Below are 10,815 nucleotides of genomic sequence, written 5' to 3' on the forward strand. Positions count from 1 at the left end.
CCCCCCGAAAGTTTCCATTTCTGGAGGAAGAAAATCCGTAATTTTTTTTCAAAATTCGAAGAGTAACACGTGCCATCGGGCACCTCAATATTCCATTTAATTAACAGGGGCAAATATTCAATTTTCGAAAAATTGAACTTATGTTACAGTTTCAGCAAAATGTGCCAAGTTTTTTAGGAATTCAAGAGGAGTGTCTACTTAATAAAACAATACTAATAACTTTCGTTTTCAATCTACCCGCAACTTACCCGCAGCGCCCCAAATATGACCGAAAAATATTTTTTTTTTTACCTATTATTGTTATTTTTTATCAATTTTCGCCGTCTTTTTTATACAAATAATTACCAATGGATAATTTGAATATTTACCACGACTTTTTAAACAATTGTCAATGGCTCAAATAAATTTAAATTATTTAAACAATTATTTATTCCTGAAAAATGTAAAAAATAATCGTATTTTATTATCAAAATATAATTGTTTATCATTGGTTGCACGTATTTGTACGTATGCTTGTACGTATTGCTTGCAGTATTTGTTTAAAGCATCTTTATTTGCTCAAGCAGTTTTTTTTAATAACTAAAAAAATGAAATAAAACAGAGCAAATTATTTTGCTGAATGTATAGAGTACAGTAAGAATATATTTACCACTTTTTAATTGTTGAAAAAAATTGTTAAAACGATTACTTTTTGAAAAATGGGATACCAATTTGAAAGAAAGTGGACATATCTGGGTCAATTTTTAGAAATTCTGATAATCAACAATAATTAATTGTTTAAATATTTACATCGTGTTTTTATACAACTGTGCTACTCCAAACAATGACAAAATATTACATTTCAATAAGAAAATACGATTATTTTTTACATTTTTCAGGAATAAATAATTGTTTTAATAATCTGAAGGGTGAGGGTGGGCTGGAAATAAAAGTTATTAGTATACTTTTATTCCGTAGACACTCCTTTTCATTCCCTAAATAAACTTAGCACATTTCGATAAAACCCTGTAACATGAGTTCAATTTTTCGAAAATTTTAAATTATCTGGTAATATTTCCAAAAAAGTTTAAATATTTAATTAGAAAGTCCTTATTTTTTAATATTTTTGTGAAAATTCATGTATTTTGATAAAAATTAATCTACTTGGATAGAAAGTTCTTATTTATTTAAAAATAAATGTTTTATAGGCAAATTTTACTATTCCAATTATGCTTGATAATTTATCTTGTTTAGTTGAACCGAATTCAGTTTTAACCATTTTTTCGACATTACAAAGCTGCATGTCCATTAATTCTAAATTAATTATAATTTTCCAGGATCTCAATACGTATTTTTTATCAAAACGAAAAATTTAGAGAAGAATCTTCGCAAAATGAAAGCTTTTTTAAGCACACCATTGCTTATTATAGCTTAAATGTTCGTCAAATAAACAAATGAACAAAATGTCTTTCGTAAAGAATAATACACCTCGAATATTTACAACGGATCGACCACATATTACAGTGGGTTCGTAAAGGTTTTGTAACGCGTGACACTGTCTAGATAAAAAAATTAAATTTGAATTCTTATTGATAAATTAAATACCAATCCTATCGACACGAAAATTTGAGTAGCAGCATTTTAAACCAGTGTTGAATTTTCGAGCATAAAACGAAGAATTTCAACAAAAAACATGAATTTTCAACTAAAAAGGATAAGTTTTCAAACAAAAATAGAATATTTAACTTTTCAGATAAGCAGAAACTCATATTCCACATAAAATAACGGAGATTCTAAAAAAATAGTTACATTTTAAATAAATAGTTTAATTTGCAACAAAAAAATCAATAAAAAATTTCAACAAAAATGTTAATTTACTGTTAAATAGTTTAATTTTTGGTTTGAAGAGAGAATTTTTCAACTAAAAATAGAATTGTTAAACTTTCAGCTTAAGAACTAATTTTCAGCAAAAAAGAAAAATTATCAACCACTTGCATCCAATGAAAAATGAAGAATTGTTGACCAAATGATTTAATCATCAAAAAATATCATGCTTTTTCAACAAACAAGATTAATGTTAAAATCAATTGGACGAATTTTTAACAAAATACATAATTTTCTATAAAATATTTAAATCACAAACTTAGATAAAAAATTATGCACAACATGAAGTTTCCACAAAAAATTAATTCCCAATAAAATATTTAAATATTCAAAAAGTGGAATGAAACTTTTGAAACAAAGAAATTTACCAAAAAGACCAATGTTCAACAAAAACGTTTATTTACGACCAAATAGTTGAGTCATAAACTTAACAACCACACACTTAATCAATTTTTTTTTGTTAAATAAATATAAGGATAATAAAGAAGTTTTATCCGTTACAGTATATCTGATAAACTGAAAATGTTGAAATAAAATGTATATTGGTGAGACTGGTAGCAGACTTAAAACTCATATTTTCTGACATAAACGGGATTGTGAATTAGGCAATCAAAATATTCGTTAGTCACAACATTTATGGCAATCTGATCAAACTATTTCATAAAAGATTTATATGTGAATTGAAAAAAAAGTTACTTTTGCGCACTTTTCATTTGGATCACCATTTTAATATCAGTCTTTATTAAATACTCATAAAAAATTGACTTCATCTCTAATGTATTCGTTAGTCCATGTTTTTCCTTGCAAATCAAAACATCTTGGTTCGGTTATTATTTTTTTCAATGTAGTAAAATTTCTCTTTTGAAACCTCTGAATTTTAAGGTTTCAATTTGAACGTTTTAAAGGACACTTTTCAAATCATGGTTATTTATAAATTTTAAACTTCAATAATAAAAAAATAACTAATTTTGCTTCACTCTAATATTATGTTTTTTCTCTTAGATGAATTACCTCAAAAATGGCGTGCAACAAGATCGAAACGTACGCTGCTTTTTTTAAAATAATTGAAAAATAAAGTATGATTCATGGGCAACTGAATACACTTTTTTTTGGACCATATGAAGAATAACTCATTTTCAGACGAATTGACTTCATCAAAAGTGGAATGCTTAACTTTTTCGAGTTAAAAAAACTAATTTTCAAAAATAAAAAAGAATTTTTAAACAAAATAGCTACATTTTCAAATAAATAGTTTAACTTTAAGCAAAAAATATGGATTTTCAGGAAAACACTACAGGAACCATTAACAAATTTCCAACAAGGCAGTCATATTTTCATAAAGAGTTTAGTTTTTATCCAAAAATATAAATTTTCAACAAAAAAGTTAATTTACGTCTAAATAGTTAAATTTTTAAGTTGAAAGCGACACATTATAACAAAAAGTTGAGTGAAACTTTTTAGATAAAATAAATTGTTTTTTTACAAAACAAAATAATTTTTAACAAAACAATTACACTTTCAAATAAATAGTTCATTTTTAAATCAACAATATAATTGTCAGCTAAAACACTTTTTTTCAACAAAAAATCCGATTATCAATCAATTCCATTCAATAAAAAATACCGAATTTTTGACCAAATAGGTGAATTCTTAACCAAAATCATAAATTTGTTAAAATCAAGATTAATTTGATTAGCAAAAAGACCAATTTTCAACAAAACCCTAAATTTATAATTAAATAGTTGTATCATAAACTTATAAGTGAGAAAATTTCAACGGAAAGTAGAACAATAAACTTTTCAGAAAAAAAATTATTTTTCCACAAAACAAGAGAATTAAAGAAAGATAGTTTGACATAAGTAGTGAAATTTGTAACAGAAAATATTGATGCTCCACAAAAATGTTAATTTACGAACAAATATAAAAATTTTTAAATAAAATTGATGAATTTTTAGCCAAAAACGGAATCACTAAATTTCAGTTGAAAAACTTTTTTTGACTAAAAATCGAATTATCAACTAGTTGCATGCAATGAAAAAGGAAGATTTTTTGACAAAGTAGTTTAAACCTTTAACCAAAATCATGCGTTTTTCAAACACCAGATTAATTTTGTGATCAAAAAGACCAATCTTCAACATAAGACATTTATTTAAGGATTGAATAGCTAAATCATAAACTTATAAGGGAGACATTTTCAACCGAAAGTGGAATAAAACTTTACAGATGAAGAAGAATATTTTTTCGTCTAAATCAAAGAATTTCCTACAATATAGTTTTAAATAAATAGTTTATTTTTAAGCCAGCGATATACATTCTCAACAAAAATGTTATTTTATGGCCAAATAGTTGAGTCATAAACTTGGAAGGGATACTTTTTCAACTAAAAGTAGAATAATGAACCTTAGCGGATGGAATTTGTAGAAAAAAAAAGATTCAAGAAAATAGTTATATTTTCAAATTAATAGTTTAACTTTATGCAAAAAATATGAATTTTCAGGAAACTAATATGCAAAGAATAAACAAATTTTCAACAAGATAGTGATATTTTCAAAAATAGTATACTTTTTAACGAAAAATATGATTTTTTCAAAAAAAAGTTAATTCACGAAAAAAAGTTAATTCATAAACTTATAAGGTTTCAATTTCAAAACGAAAGTGAAATAATTAATTTTTGAGATAAAAAGATTAATTCCTCACAAAAAAAATGAATTCCCAACAAAATTAAAGCCATGTATGTTAAACAAAATAATGCCCTTTTTTACAATTTCATTAAAATGCAATGATTGCCAAATTTTGGTATCGGCCATTTTGAATTTTGAAATTCTGAAACCAAATTAAAATTCAGCGGCCCCAAAAACGTATAGATATTCATTTTTATAGAAATCGAACCATTTTCAAACTTTTGCACTTAGGTTTGAACCTTACTATTTGTCAGTTGCGAAATGTCGGCCGGCGAAAGCCACAGGCCGATTCACTGACAGTGAATGCAGTGTTTCCAAATCGCCGAGGCGGGAACGTTTGCAATATAGCTGTGATTTTGCTTATATGCGATAGAGGTGTCAACGTGCAGGCCGTATAGTCGGAGAGCCGAGGCCGTTTTTGGCGAGTGATTAGGTAACGATTCTGCCACTATTTTCCTGATTGTTGAGAATGTACTGATCACGAAATATGGCTTCTCCAGGGGTAGTCCTGGGGAGAAGGTGTTTATTTACTCATTCAAAGTTGTAAAAAAAAAATGATTAAAATAAGTCATAGGGTAACGGCTGAAGCTTTCTGCGTTGAATGTGGAGACAATTAGAAAATGTTCCGTGCAATTGGTAGAACAATAGCCCGGCGCGGAAGGGGGGGGGGGCAGAACGATCCAGAGGTGTAAAAGAATATGTAATTTGAAAGTTATTTTCTAACACCCACATTTTTTATATAACATTCTACTCGTTATTCAAAACATATATTCGAAGAGGCAGAACAAAATCTCGGGGATAACATCCTGGCAAAACATCGCAAACTGCCCGGTTTTGACATTGTTCATTGTTCGTCGGTTTACGGCCCTGACACTGCGAGCAAAGTGGTCACTTGTGCTCCGAAGACGATCAGTAGCGTAACTGGACACATAGATTACGCCACTTTGCTGGCAGTATCAGAACCGTCAACCGACACACAATGATCAATGTCAAAACCGGGCAGTTAGCGATGTTCTGCCAGAATGTTATCCCCGAGATTTTGTTTTGCCTCTTCGAAAATATGTTTTGAATAATGAGCAGAATGTTATATAAAAAATTTGGGTGTTAGAAAATAACTTTAAAATGACATATGTAATCTTTTACACCTCTAAATCATTCTGCCCCCCCCCCCTCTTTCGCACCAGCCTATTGTTTTGCCAATTGCACGGAGCATCGCCTAATTGTCTTGACATTCAATACAGAAAGATTAAGCCGTAATCCTATGACTTATTTTAATAATTTTTTTCACAACTTCGAATGAGTAATTAAACACCTTCTCCCCGGGACTACCCCATGAGAAACCACATTTGGTGATCAGTATATTCTCAACAATCAGGAAAAGAGTGGCAGAATCGTTACCTAATAACTCGCCAAAAACGACCTCGGGTCTTAGACTAGTATCTATAAGTATGGTGACACTAGCGCCAGTCATATACAGGGTGTCTAAAAAGTCCCGGAACAGTTGGATGTTTCCTCAGGTAATATATTTTTCAAAAAAGTGAAGGTCACTCCGGAAGTGTATTTCAACGAAGAATTCAATGGTGATCTTCATTTTGACCTTTAAGTTGACCTTCATGGCTTTTTGAAGGTCAACTTTGTTTTTTAAAATGTAGACCCCCTTTTTTACATCTGCAATCGATAAAGCGGAAAATTCTACGTTCAGGTACGTACCCAAGTCATAGGTGAATTGTAACGCTCAAGGTCAGTTAGAGGTTATTTGAAATGAACAAAGTTTTCCAAGAGGTCAGTGCAATTCCTGAAGTAAATTTCAACGAGAAATTCATTGGTGAGCTCTGTATTGATCTTGGTTACAGCGTTTTGAATATTTTAAAATCATAAGGGAATTTTTCATTCAAAGTTCCAGCTGTTCTGGTGAGAGTTCTGTTCCTCCCCGAAGATTTATACAGTCCTATACCGCTTTTCGATACCTAAGTCAATACCTAAGGCGACACCATAAGTCCTATACCGTTTTTCAATACGAATATTACGAATCGAAACTTAGTTTACGTATTACGAGTACATACTTACTATCTTTCGCTAAAAGATTATTATGGCGCAAGCTAAACTTTCGGAACGAGAGAGGGTATCTGTATTTATGATGAGTGGCTGGGGACATCGATTTCGATCTTATGATCAAGTTCGTTTGCTTTTTAATCGCACTTTTCGTAATGGAGAAGGGTTAAATTCTGTCTCAAAATCAACAATTGAAAGAACTGTAAGGCGTTTTATGAATCATGGATCTATCAAGGACCTTCAAAGAACTGGTCGGCCAAAATCTGCAGGATGTGAGGAGATGCAGATGGACACATTCCAAACATTTGTTGAAAACCCACACCTTAGTTTACGTCGAGCTAGTGATCAGCGTGAAGTTGCTTCTGAGAAATTATGATAGACAGAATTGATAGAGATCCTCTTTTCTTGTACAATACAGTATTTTCAGATGAATCTACTTTCACTTTAAAAGGTGAAGTTAACAGGCAAAATTGTAGATATTTGTCCGACACAAATCCTGATAGGATATTGGAGAGTAACACACAATATCCACAAAAGATTAATGTTTGGGCCGGTATCTTGAATGATACATTGATAGGCCCTTTCTTCATCGATGGTAATCGCAATGCCCGTGCATATGAAGAGCTTCTCAGAAACCAAATTGTACCAAGAATAAGGGAGATTATAGGCGATAATTTTCAAAATATTTTTTTCCAGCAGGACGGAGCAGCGGCTTATTATGGTAGGGAGGTTCGAGCATATTTGGATACTCAGTTCCCTCAAAGGTGGATTGGAAGAAAGAGTGAAATCGAGTGGCCTGCTAGATCTCCTGATCTGAAGCCTCTCGACTATATTCTTTGGGGTTATTTAAAGAGCAATGTATACTCAACGCAACCGCAAAGCTGAGACGAATTGCAGAATCGGATTCTGCAACAGGCATAGAGTTTTGTCAAGAAGCTCAAGGATTTCAGTTCGAACGTCTTCACTGAAGCGCGAGAGGCAAGGGGACTCACGCTAATCCAGCACCCCAAAGGGAACAGAATTTACCACGTCCACGATGTTGCTCCTGGGTAATGCTTAATGTAACGTAAACTGCTTGGAAAAAACCTTGAAAAAACCTTGAAGATCATCACCAAGATCAATACAGTGCTCACCAATGCATTTCTCGTTGAAATTCACTTCAGGAATTGCACTGACCTCTTGGAAAACTTTGTTAATTTCAAATAACCTCCAACTAACCTTGAACGATACAATTGAACTACGACTTGTACACGTAACTGAACGTAGAATTTTCCGCTCTGTCGATTGCAGATGTAAAAAAGGAAGTTTCCATTTAAAAAAAAAACAAAGTCGATCTTCCCAAAAGCCATGAAGGTCAACTTCAAGGTCAAAACAAAGGTCACAACTGAATTCCTCGTCGAAATTAACTTCAGGAATTACACTGACCTCTTGGAAAACTTTGTTAATTTCCAATAACCTCTAACTGATCTTGAACGTTACAATTGACCTATGATTTGGGTACGTACCTGAAAGTAGAATTTTCCGCTACATCGATTGCAGATGTAAAAAAGGGGGTTACCAAAAAAAAAAGTTGACCTTCAAAAAGCCATGAGGGTCAACTTTAAGGGCAAAATGAAGGTAACCATTGAATTCCTCGTTGAAATTTACTTCCGGAATGACCTTTACTTTTTTGAAAAATATTTTACGTGAGGAAATATCCAACCGTTCCGGCAATTTTTAGACACCATGTATACTCGAACTAGGTAGGCGATGATACCGTTAACGGATAAACGTTGTCACCTCAGAACATTTTTTCGCTAAATGCACCAGGAGTCCATCTAAAACGGATTTACATAACAAAATAGGCAAAACTTTGTCACCTCAGAATTTCGAGGCGACAACGTTATATATGAGGCCAGAACGTCTACTGTATATATATTTTTGAGTGGACAACGTACAGTCTACACACACACACACACACACACACACATATATATATATATATATATATATAATTAAAAATTTGTCATAAGGACAACCGCCCGATTTTGCCGGGAGCGTGTACTAATCTGGAAAATTGCACCCGCTCCCAGCGAAATCGCGTTAAAATTTCAGCCACAACCACGTCTCACGACCGTGAGATAGGTGGTTATAGTCTGCAAAAGAATCAATACGAAGATCCAGCAAAAGCCTCGTGCACCCTAAGAATACGGAGCGGCCCAAAGACTACCGCCTTCTGCATTTTCCCCGCAAGTGTTTTAGCATATTGTTGACACGCAAGGATGCTTTTTAGACAATTAGCAAGTGAAAGCTTGGCACCTCCAAGAGCGACAATGATAAGGACGATTAGTTTAACGAACATGGTTCGCTTCTCGAAGTCAAGAAGAACCATGCCAGGCCTCGATTGAGCAACAGAAACAATAGTCGAGAATATAAAGTTCCAGTATATGCGGCACTTCCCATTCTCGATAATTGACTTAATTTCCCTAGGAGCTTTTACAGGAGCGATATTAAGGTTAATGCCGTAAGAGTGACAGAGATGGTAATAAATCACTCTTAGTGCCGCATTGCGCTTTGATTGTAGGTCCTTCCCGCCCGAGTTATACAACTAGATAGTATGTGAGCTAAATGCTCGGGGTGTGCATGGCACGCACTGCAGCTATTATCAGGAATGTCTTGGCTCAAAATGTGTCGACGGTATGTTAAGGTGGAAATGACACCGTCTTGGCATGCAAAAATGAAACCCTCCGTACCAGACTTCAATCCGGGCGAATTAAGGAAAGCAAACGTTAACTCACAAGACATTGACTGATCATTCACATTTTTGTGGAAGATACCGTGGATCCTCTTATCGAGGAGCTGTTCACGAAAGTTTTTCTCTTGTGCTTTCTTAATCCGGGCTTTCTGGAGTGATTACTCGAGATAGATAAGATTTTATGCATTTTGCTCACCCCTAATACTGAGGTCAAGTCCGAGTGTTTCAGCAGCCTCATCCGATGGTTTGTAGAGAAACGCTCCTTTACCCACTTCTTCGTGATTCCTTTCCATTTTAAGAAAACGGTGTCTTCCTTTTGCAACTCTATGTGTTGAACCCAGAATAATCCTGTTGTGAAGACATTCAAGACTCAATATTCAGCGACCATCTTGACGGCGTGAGATGTACAGTCGCGGTACGGAAGACTTAAGATTCATGCTTTTGTTCATGTGCATAACCTTTCTTGTCCCGATATCAAGGGACCTGAACTCGTTCTTCGTCCATGCAACTACTCTAAATGAATAGAGTACTACCGGGACGGCAAGCATGTTCGTTGCAGATACTTTGTTCCTCGCCGACAGTTCGGAAGACCAAATCTGTCGAATGAGACGTTTGTATCTCCTTCGGAGAGTATCGTTTATAGATGTCACATCCTGAATGCGGCTCTGTGGCACGCCCAGGTATGTATAAGTTTCTCCAGCGCAAAGGTGTCATATAACGCTTCTATCAACGGGCTCAGGATCTTCAGGGATGCCATTAAGTTTTCCTCGCTTCAAATAAACCTTGGCGTATTCGTCTAACCCAAATTCCATTCTAATTTCCTTAGTATATCGTTCGATAATCCCTAGAGCTGGATGTAGTTGCTCTTTGTTTTTAGCATAGATCTTCAGATCGTCCATGTAAAATACATGAGTGACCTTGTACTTTCGATCTGCAGGTTTGCCACATAAGTAACCGTCGGAATCGGCTCTTCCGACTTCAAATATGAGGTGAAAATACGGGCCAAATGCTGATGGGTTGAAGAAAACTTCTTCCACCAGAAGGTTTTGATACAATCTGGTCCCGGTGCGGAATAGTTCTTCATTCGTCTTAATAGTTTTTCACCTCCTCGGTAGTGATAGGTGGGCATTCTTTATCAGGTGTTATGAGGGCAACACATAACTCCTTAAAGCTATTTATATTTTCTGAGTCTTCGTCCAGTCTTTGCTGCACTTCGTAGACTTCTCTCCAAAATACTTCGACCTCCTCTGGTTTGGATGGATGTTCGGCAGTAACTTGAGGGTCTTGGAAGGGTCGAGATGGGTCAGAGAGAAATTGTTGATTTTCTCTGACCCACCTCTCCCTTCGCTCTAGACTTCTCCTAGCGTCAGATAGTATCCGTATTCTCTCAACAATATGCTGCCTTATTATCAACCGTTGGTTTTGTTTTACGGTTCGCATCGGCCAAAGCTCTCGCTACATTAAACACACAATAATTGATAGCCC

At 34.0% G+C, this 10,815-nt stretch overlaps 1 protein-coding gene across 2 annotated transcripts in view; it reads right to left on the minus strand.

Annotated features, from left to right (window-relative positions):
* Positions 1 to 10,815, minus strand: part of LOC117172855 (Bardet-Biedl syndrome 2 protein homolog) — a 1,136,351-nt gene that overhangs the window by 599,762 nt on the left and 525,774 nt on the right. The gene's annotated exons all lie outside the window — the stretch shown is intronic.

Source organism: Belonocnema kinseyi, chromosome 5, assembly GCF_010883055.1.
Source record: "Belonocnema kinseyi isolate 2016_QV_RU_SX_M_011 chromosome 5, B_treatae_v1, whole genome shotgun sequence".
NCBI lineage: Eukaryota > Metazoa > Arthropoda > Insecta > Hymenoptera > Cynipidae > Belonocnema > Belonocnema kinseyi.